This window comes from Gossypium arboreum, chromosome 3, assembly GCF_025698485.1.
Source record: "Gossypium arboreum isolate Shixiya-1 chromosome 3, ASM2569848v2, whole genome shotgun sequence".
NCBI lineage: Eukaryota > Viridiplantae > Streptophyta > Magnoliopsida > Malvales > Malvaceae > Gossypium > Gossypium arboreum.
Window position 1 is genome coordinate 50,694,543 of NC_069072.1, and position 10,153 is coordinate 50,704,695.

Here is a 10,153-nt window from a genome sequence, read left to right on the forward strand (position 1 = left end):
AATGGCTAACCGTTTCAAAACAATATCATACCTCATAATGATCAACATACAAACGATTATAGTACTATGCTAAAACGATATGAGCCATTTTCGCATGGCTATCCAAGTTTACACAAACCAAAAGGTACATGACCTACAACAAAAGGTAGTCCTATACATGCCATTCAAAGTTCAACCAAAATTGTACCAAAATGGGGGCTTTGATAGTGTGGATGACTTCGACTTCGATGATCCCGAATCCGATAGCTAATGAGCAAAATCTATAAAACAGAGAAACAGAGAAAACGGAGTAAGCAATTTATGCTTAGTAAGTTTGAGCAAGAGATTCCAGCACAACAAAAGCATAGCATTCATAAAGCTAACAGATAATTTCATATGCACAAATTCTCAATATCATACTCATTTCACATTCCAACCCCTATGTTCATACATAAGGGATCATCTTAGCCAAATACCGGAAACTCATTACTCGACTGAGCAAATATTATTCGAAGGGAATCAACTAATTTAAGCACATACGAACATACCACATTGCTGGAATTTTCAAGCGTATTAACTGAAATTTTACAAAGAAGATTGCTTATTCTCGAATCACGCACCTTCGAATTTAACCGGATATAACGACTCGCTCAAATGCCTTCGGGACAAAGCCCGGTTATAGTGACTCACACGAATGCCTTCGGGACTTAACCCGGGTTTAGTAACTTGCAGAAATGCCCTCGGGCTTAGCCCGGATTTATTATCTCGCACGAATGCCTTCGGATCCTAGTCCGGATATAGTCACTTAGCACAAAGCCTTCGGGACTTAGCCCGGACATCATTCGAATAACCGAGCACAATTATCAATAAATCATGACACATTCGTATTTCACTTTCATTAGCAAAACTCAAACATAAGGCACTTTTCACACTTGCAATTTCGACTCAATAGCCACACACAAAGAGCATGATTTTGATTTACTTTAAACATGATCTAATCAATTCAGAATTTAAGCTCTATTACTCAAGAACTTACCTTGGATGTTGTCGAGCGATTTCGACGGCTACTCGACTACTTTTTCCTTCCTTTATCGGATTTAGCTCCCTTTGCTCTTGAGCTTAATTTGACAAATAAATTGATTTAATCATTTGAGCATCGAAGAGGAATTCAAGGTACTTAGCCAATATATATACTCATTAGGCATCAAAGTCGCATATGTACGAAATCATGAATCGAACTCAACACATTAGTTAATATTCCTCTTAGCTGAATTTTCTAAGCCAAGAATAGGCATCAATATGCTTGCCTCTAACCGAATGCATGCACACCAATTTCCCTCATGTGGCCGAATATGCATGTCCATGTTGAGGCCAACTATACACTTATTACCACACAAAAACAGCATACATTTTACTAACTAATGCATTCCATATTGTAACTCAATACACATCTATCATTTCCTTCATGACCAAACATCATCATAAGTAAGTATATACCTTGAGATAGTATATATATGTCATACCAATACATCATGCTCAAACATATATACATATATATATGCTAGAGCCGAATCTCAAGTTGATTGTAACTAAACATGAACATGATTTCGCAACGCAAATCTTACTTTCCATGCAATGAGCATAAATCACACTTATGGATGTACCATGGCCGAACACATCACGACACCATAATTTTGGTCATGATTACACAAAGAACTTAGTATCTCATTCAAAAATGCTTAAAGAGAATCTAAGAGTCCTAAATCCACCATCACATGTATCATCATCAAGCTTCATATTTAACATGCAATGGCATTAACTCAAAATCCACCTTGGCCAAATACCATCCCCATGATATAACAAAAATTTGAACCATGGGCTAATAAGAACATCAAGTTAGCAACCAAAAACATGCATGAATCTCATGGCACAACATCAAACATACCTTAATCTTGATGCAAGTACAGCCAAACCCCTTCCTAATCCTCTTCCAAACCAAGCATGAAGCAAAACTCCTTCCTTATCCTTAGTATTTTCGGCCAAAAAGAGAGTGAAAATGGATGAACAAAATTTTTTGTTTTCTTTCCTACCTACACGGCAATGGGGAGGGAGAGAAGCCTTCACACACACATTTTTTTTTTATTCCATACTCCTTATTTTATTTATTCCAACATAACCCACTTACCAAACATGTTTCATAACATGATTTTTGCCCATAATTCCTTGTCATGGCTGGCCACTAGCTATTGGGGGGGGGAATTTGACATGCAAGTCCATTGTTTTGCATGCATGCTTTAATTAGTCATCACACATTTCCCCATCATACTTTCAAAGTTTACTACTAGGTCCTTTCTAGTGAAATTCACATTGATAACTCTAAATCAAAACATCAAAAATGTCACACATGAGTTAACACACATTATAGGCAATAAAATAAATATTAAATTATTTTTATGCCTCGCTTTTGTGGTCCCAAACCACATTCCGACTAGGGTCAATTTTGGTCATCACAACTCTCCCCCACTTAAGAAATTTTCGTCCCCTAAAATCTTACTGGTAAATAGGTTTGGGTAACACTCTTTCATAAAGTTCTCGGGTTCCCAAGTAGCTTCTTCCATCCCGTGTTTGAGCCATAACACTTTTACTAACGGAACCTTTTTGTTTTGCAACTCCTTCACTTCACGAGCTAGGATACGAATCGGTTCTTCTTCATAACTCATATCGGCTTGAATTTCAACCTCTGATGGACTAATTACGTGCGACGGATCAGATCTATAGCGTCGAAGCATTGAAACGTGGAAGACGTTGTGAATCTTCTCGAGTTCAGGGGGCAAAATCAAACGATACGCAACTGGACCGACTCGTTCGGATATCTCATATGGCCCGATGAACCTCGGACTCAATTTGCCTTTACGACCAAATCTGAGTACCTTTTTCCAAGGCGAAACTTTAAGAAACACTTTATCTCCCATCTGATACTCAATGTCTTCTCGTTTCAGATCTGCGACGATTTCGACGATCTGTGGCGCCTTCGACTTTCACGGATTACCTTTACCTTCGCTTCATCATCTTTAATCAAATCCACTCGAAAATTTTGTTTTCACCGAGCCGGTCCAAAACAATGGTGTACGGCATTTACGCTGTACAAAGCCTCGTAAGGCGCCATCTTAATACTTGATTGAAAACTATTGTTGTGCGAATTCAATCAAAGGTAAATACCGCTCCCATGAACCACCGAACTCGAGGATGCAACATCTCAACATATCCTCAAGTATCCGAATTATCCGCCGATTGACCATCGGTTTGGGGTGAAAAGCGGTGCTTGAAATGCAACTTGGTGCCCAAAGCTTCTTGCAATTTCTTCCAAAATCGCGAGGTGAACCTCGGATCTCTATCCGACACAATGTAAATCGGTACCCGTGTAATCTCACAACTGAGAAACGTACAATTCAGCTAGTTTATCCAATGAAAAATCCGTACGCACAGGGATAAAGTGAGACGACTTAGTCAGTCTATCAATAACAACCCAAATCGCGTCCTTCTTACTTGCTAACAATGGCAGTTCGGACACAAAGTCCATTGTGATTCGATCCCATTTCCACTCGGGTATCATAATCGGCTGAAGTAATCCTGAAGGCACTTGATGTTCCGCTTTCACTTGTTGACATATTAAACATCTCGAAACAAAGTCGGAGATGTCTCGTTTCATACCATGCTACCAAAACCGACGTTTCAAATCTTTGTACATCTTCGTACTCTCCGAGTGGATTGCCATTCGGCTACAATGGGCTTCGTTCAGAATTATCGAAATAAGTTCTGAATTCTTTGGAACACACAGACGACTTTTGAACCTCAAACAATCGTCATCATCTATTTCAAACTCCGATTCCTTGTTCGGAACACACTCAGCCCGTTTTGCGACCAACTCATCGTCAACTTTCTGAGCTTCACGAATTTGATGAGTCAACAATGGTTTGGCCTTTAATTCGGCTACTAACACATTGTCGGGTAGAATAGACAGTGTACATTCATCGCTCAGAAGCAAACAATGATTTTCACTTAAGGCGTCCGCATCCACATTAGCCTTTCCCGGGTGATAGTCAATGACGAGCTCATAATCTTTTAACAACTCGAGCCAACGTCTTTGTCGCAGATTTAAGTCTCTTTGAGTCATCAAATATTTGAGACTTTTGTGATCCGAATACACATGGCACTTCACCAAAAAAGTAATGTCGCCATATCTTTAAGGCGAATACGATGGCGACCAATTCGAGATCATGGGTCGGATAATTTTTCTCATGTGGCTTTAATTGTCTCGACGATAGGCCACAACTCGACCTTCTTGCATCAATACGCAACCTAACCCAAGTAGGGAGGCATCACTATAGATGACAAACTCTTTGCCGATTCGGCCGCACTAAAACCGGAGCTTCCGTCAAATGAGTTTTCAATTGATCGAAACTTTTCGACACTTTTCCGTCCATTCAAACTTGACATCTTTCTCAAGCGGTTTAAGTCATGGGTGTGGCTATCATTGAGAATCCTTTTACAAACCGTCGGTAGTAACCTAAGAAGCCCCAAAAGCTCAACCTCAAGAATATTCCTGAGGCTTCCAGCTAAGTATGGCTGAAATTTTACTCGGGTCGACTCGAATACCCGATGCAGATACCACATGACCCAAGAAGCTAACCTCTCTTAACCAGAACTCACACTTGCTGAACTTAGCGTATAACTGCTTGTCCCGTAAAACTTGCAACACTACTCTCAGGTGCTCCGCATGTTCGGTCTCATCTCTTGAATAGACCAAGATGTCGTCAATGAACACAACTACGAACCGATCCAAATACGGTCTGAAGATCCGATTCATCAAATCCATAAATACCGCAGGGGCATTGGTGAGCCCAAACGGCATCACTAAGAACTCGAGTGACCATATCTCGCTCAAGGCGCTTTGGGTATATCCGAATCTCGGATTCAAGAATCGATAATAGCCCGATCTCAAATCTATTTTTGAGAACACTGAGGCTCCCTTTAGTTGATCGAACAAATCATCGATACGTGGTAACAGATATTTGCTCTTTATTGTCACTTTATTAAGCTGACGATAGTCGATGCACAACCTCATGGTTCCGCCCTTCTTTTCACAAACAACACCGGTGCACCCCAAGGTGAAAAACTCAAAGTAGCAAAACCTCTATCCACCAACTCTTGCAACCGAGCTTTCAACTCCTTTAATTCCGTTGGTGCCATACAATACGGAGCTATCGAAATCGGTGTGGTCCTGTACAAGCTCAATACTAAACTCTATCTCCGAACAGTGGCAAACCCGGTAATTCTTCGGAAAAACATTCGGTACTCACAAACCACCCAAGCAGATTCGGGTTTTATTTCTAACTCCTTATCATCAAGTACATACGCAAGGTATGCTTCGCACCCTTTCTTACATATTTTTGGGCCAACATTGATGATATTACACCGGCAACCCTTTAAGTCTCAGAGACTCAACTCGGAACATCTCGTTATTTGCGCACCTCAAATCAATAGTCTTGCTTTTGCAATTCACAACCGCATCATGCACGGTCAACCAATCCAACCCAAGAATAACATCAAATTCATCGAATGGCAAAAGCATCAAGTCCGCGGAAAACAGAACCTCGAATTACTAGGGACATTTCTTACACATTTTGTCGACCAAGACGTAACGACCCAAGGGATTTGACACCGAATTACGAACTCAGAGACTCAATAGGTAAAGTCTTCTTGGATGCTAAGGTTTCGCATATATAAGAGTGTGTAGAACCGTGGTCAATTAAAGCAATCACATTAGTATCAAAGAGAGTGAAAGTACCGTAATAACATCCGGCGAGGAAGCATCCTCGCGTGCCAGATAGCATAAGCCCTAGCAGGAGCGCGAGCCTCGGATCTGGTCGTAGCATCTCTAGATCCTCTTTGACCACCATTAGCATTGCCCGTATTTCTAGATGGTCTACCTCGAGCAGTGGTAGCACCCAGTTTCCCACTCTGATTTGTATTCTGTTCAGGCAACCTCGGGCAATCTTTAATAAAGTGGTCGATTGATCCGCACTTGTAGCAGGAGCGGTCACGGAACCTACAGCTTCCAGAATGCCATTTGCCACAATGTCGACACTCCGCTCGTCTCGACGTTCATTCCCAACACCGGCGAATCAAGTGCCTCGTGTACCCATTGGGGTCGATCACGATCTCGTCTAAAAGGCCCGGCGCCTCTAGACCAGCCCACATCATCTCTAAATTTCTTCGATGCATGTTGAAGAGACTTTCCCGAGGATCTTTTACGAAACTCTCCAGTTCCCACATCAACTTTTTGTTTTTCTTTTCTAAGCTCTTCGGCTTTACAAGCTCGCTCGACAAGTACTACGAACTCTCGTATTTCAAGAATGCCAACGAACATTTTATGTCTTCATTCAGCCCATCCTCAAAGCGTTTACACATGACAGCCTCGGACGAAACACATTCCCAAGCGTATCTACTAAGTCTAACAAATTTTCGCTCAGAATCGAATCGACATAGAACCTTGCTTAAGCTCAAGAAATTCCTTCCGCTTTTGATCAACAAATCTCTAATCGATATACTTTTTCCAAACTCGGTTTGGAAAAACTCCCAAGTTACTTGCTCTCGGGCACAACAAGTCGAGTGCTCCACCAATAGTAGGCGTAATCACGTAGCAAGGAGATAGTACACTTTAAGCATTCGTCGGGTGTACAAGATAGCTCATCGAGTGCCGGATAGTGTTGTCCACCAAAATTCAGCTTGCTCGGCATCATCGCTATCCGTAGCTTTAAATTCAAGAGCCCCATGTTTTCGGATTCTATCAACTGGGGCTTATTCGACCTTATTTGGTCGGGCTACGGAGGCATTGTAGGTGCGGGGTGTGTTTGTTGGGAATGGAGGTTGTGGAACAGTAGTATTAGTTCGAATGTATTGGTTGAACCAATCATTCATCACGCTATAAAAGGCTTGCCTAGCCTCATCATTCGGATTGTTAGCAACAGGTTGAGAGTCCGCCGTGCTGTCCCTTGTGCGGGAGCAGCGCCACACTCTCCACATCATCGCCTATCGCTTTCGGTTGGGATCGGGATCCATTACTATAAATAAACACAAATTCAAACGTCGAAATCACCACACTATCAAATAATCACATGAATGGCATGTATAGCTAGACCCAAACGCATTACGGTAGTCCTAGAATCGACTAAACCGTAGCTCGATACCAATAAAATTGTAACACCCGCACCGAGTCCGTTATGAATCGGACACAAGGTGCACATGAGACTTAACTATTTTCACAGCCCATTTAGAAATTTCCAGACAAGCTGGTTACTGCATCACTGTCGCCTTAAAAATAATATCTTGAGTTTCAAAGCTCGAAAATTAGTTTCGTAATTTTTTCCTGAAACTAGACTCATATGTCCATCTACAGATATTTTTCTAGAATTTTTGGTCGAGCCAATTAGTATAGTTTATTAGTTAAAGTCTCCCCTGTTGCAGGGATTGACTACACTGACCTTCGTGCGTTACGAATTGGATATCTCCCTGTACAGGGCTTAAATACTAATGCCGTTTCTTTCTATAGAAACTAGACTCAGACAGAAATCTATACATATATGTCATGACTCCTAATTATCTCTGGTTAATTTACAATGAATTTCCAAATTCGGAACAGGGGATCCAGAAACCGTTCTGGCCCTGTTTCACGAGAACTTTAATATCACTTAACATATAACTCATATGACCGTTTCGTTTCTTCCATATGAAAGTAGATTCATCCAAGTTCATTTACATAATTTATTCACTATTTAATACCATTCCTACTATTTTTAGTGATTTTTCACATCCACATCACTGCTGCTGTTAGTATCTGCCTTTAAGGTAGGCTTTACCTATTTCATGATTTCATGATTCAATTGGCCCTTTTTGCATACATAGCACGAAGAGTGATCATGATTAACCATTCCAATGGCTAGCCATTTCAAAACAATATCATACCTCATAATGATCAACATACAAACGATTATAGTACTATGCTAAAAACGTATATGAGCCATTTTCGCATGGCTATCCAAGTTTACACAAACCAAAAGGTACATGACCTACAACAAAAGGTAGTCCTATACATGCCATTCAAAGTTCAACCAAAATTGTACCAAAATGGGGCTTTGATAATGTGGATGACTTCGACTTCGATGATCCCGAATCCGATAGCTAACGAGCAAAATCTATAAAACAGAGAAACAGAGAAAACGGAGTAAGCAATTTATGCTTAGTAAGTTTGAGCAAGAGATTCCAAGACAACAAAAGCATAGCATTCATAAAGCTAACGGATAATTTCATATGCACAAATTCTCAATATCATACTCATTTCACATTCCAACCCCTATGTTCATACATAAGGGATCATCTTAGCCAAATACCGGAAACTCATTACTCGACTGAGCGAATATTATTCGAAGGGAATCAACTAATTCAAGCACATACGAACATACCACATTGCTGGAATTTTCAAGCGTATTAACTGAAATTTTACAGCAAGATTGCTTATTCTCGAATCACGTACCTTCGGAATTTAACCAGATATAACGACTCGCTCAAATGCCTTCGGGACGAAGCCCGGTTATAGTGACTTGCACGAATGCCTTCGGGACTTAACCCGGGTTTAGTAACTTGCACAAATGCCCTCGAGCTTAGCCTGGATTTATTATCTCGCACGAATGCCTTCGGATCCTAGTCCGGATATAGTCACTTAGCACAAAGCCTTCGGGACTTAGCCCGGACATCATTCGAATAACCGAGCACAATTATCAATAAATCATGACACATTCGTATTTCACTTTCATTAGCAAAACTCAAACACAAGGCACTTTTCACACTTGCAATTTCGGCTCAATAGCCACACACAAAGAGCATGATTTTGATTTACTTTAAACATGATCTATCAATTCAGAATTTAAGCTCTATTACTCAAGAACATACCTTGGATGTTGTCGAGCGATTTCGACGGCTACTCGACTACTTTTTCCTTCCCTTTATCGGATTTAGCTCCCCTTTGCTCTTGAGCTTAATTTGACAAATAAATTGATTTAATCATTTGAGCATCGAAAGAGGAATTCAAGGTACTTAGCCAATATATATACTCATTAGGCATCAAAGTCGCATATGTACGAAATCATGAATCGAACTCAACACATTAGTTAATATTCCTCTTAGCCGAATTTTCTAAGCCAAGAATAGGCATCAATATGCTTGCCTCTAACCGAATGCATGCACACCAATTTCCCCTCATGTGGCCGAATATGCATGTCCATGTTGAGGCCAATTATACACTTATTACCACACAAAAACAGCATACATTTTACTAACTAATGCATTCCATATTGTAACTCAATACACATCTATCATTTCTTTCATGACCGAAACATCATCATAAGTAAGTATATACCTTGAGATAGTATATATATGTCATACCAATACATCATGCTCAAACATATATACATATATATATGCTAGAGCCGAATCTCAAGTTGATTGTAACTAAACATGAACATGATTTCGAAACGCAAATCTTACTTTCCATGCAATGAGCATAAATCACACTTATGGATGTACCATGGCCGAACACATCACGACATCATAATTTTGGTCATGATTACACAAAGAACTTAGTATCTCATTCAAAAATGCTTAAAGAAAATCTAAGAGTCCTAAATCCACCATCACATGTATCATCATCAAGCTTCATATTTAACATGCAATGGCATTAACTCAAAATCCACCTTGGCCAAATACCATCCCCATGATATAACAAAAATTTGAACCATGGGCTAATAAGAACATCAAGTTAGCAACCAAAAACATGCATGAATCTCATGGCACAACATCAAACATACCTTAATCTTGATGCAAGTATAGCCAAACCCTTCCTAATCCTCTTCCAAACCAAGCATGAAGCAAAACTCCTTCCTTATCCTTAGTATTTTCGGCCAAAAAAAGAGTGAAAATGGATGAACAAAATTTTTTGTTTTCTTTCCTACCTACACGGCAATGGGGAGGGAGAGAAGCCTTCACCCACATTTTTTTTATTCCATACTCCTTATTTTATTTATTCCAACATAACCCACTTACCAAACATGTTTCATGA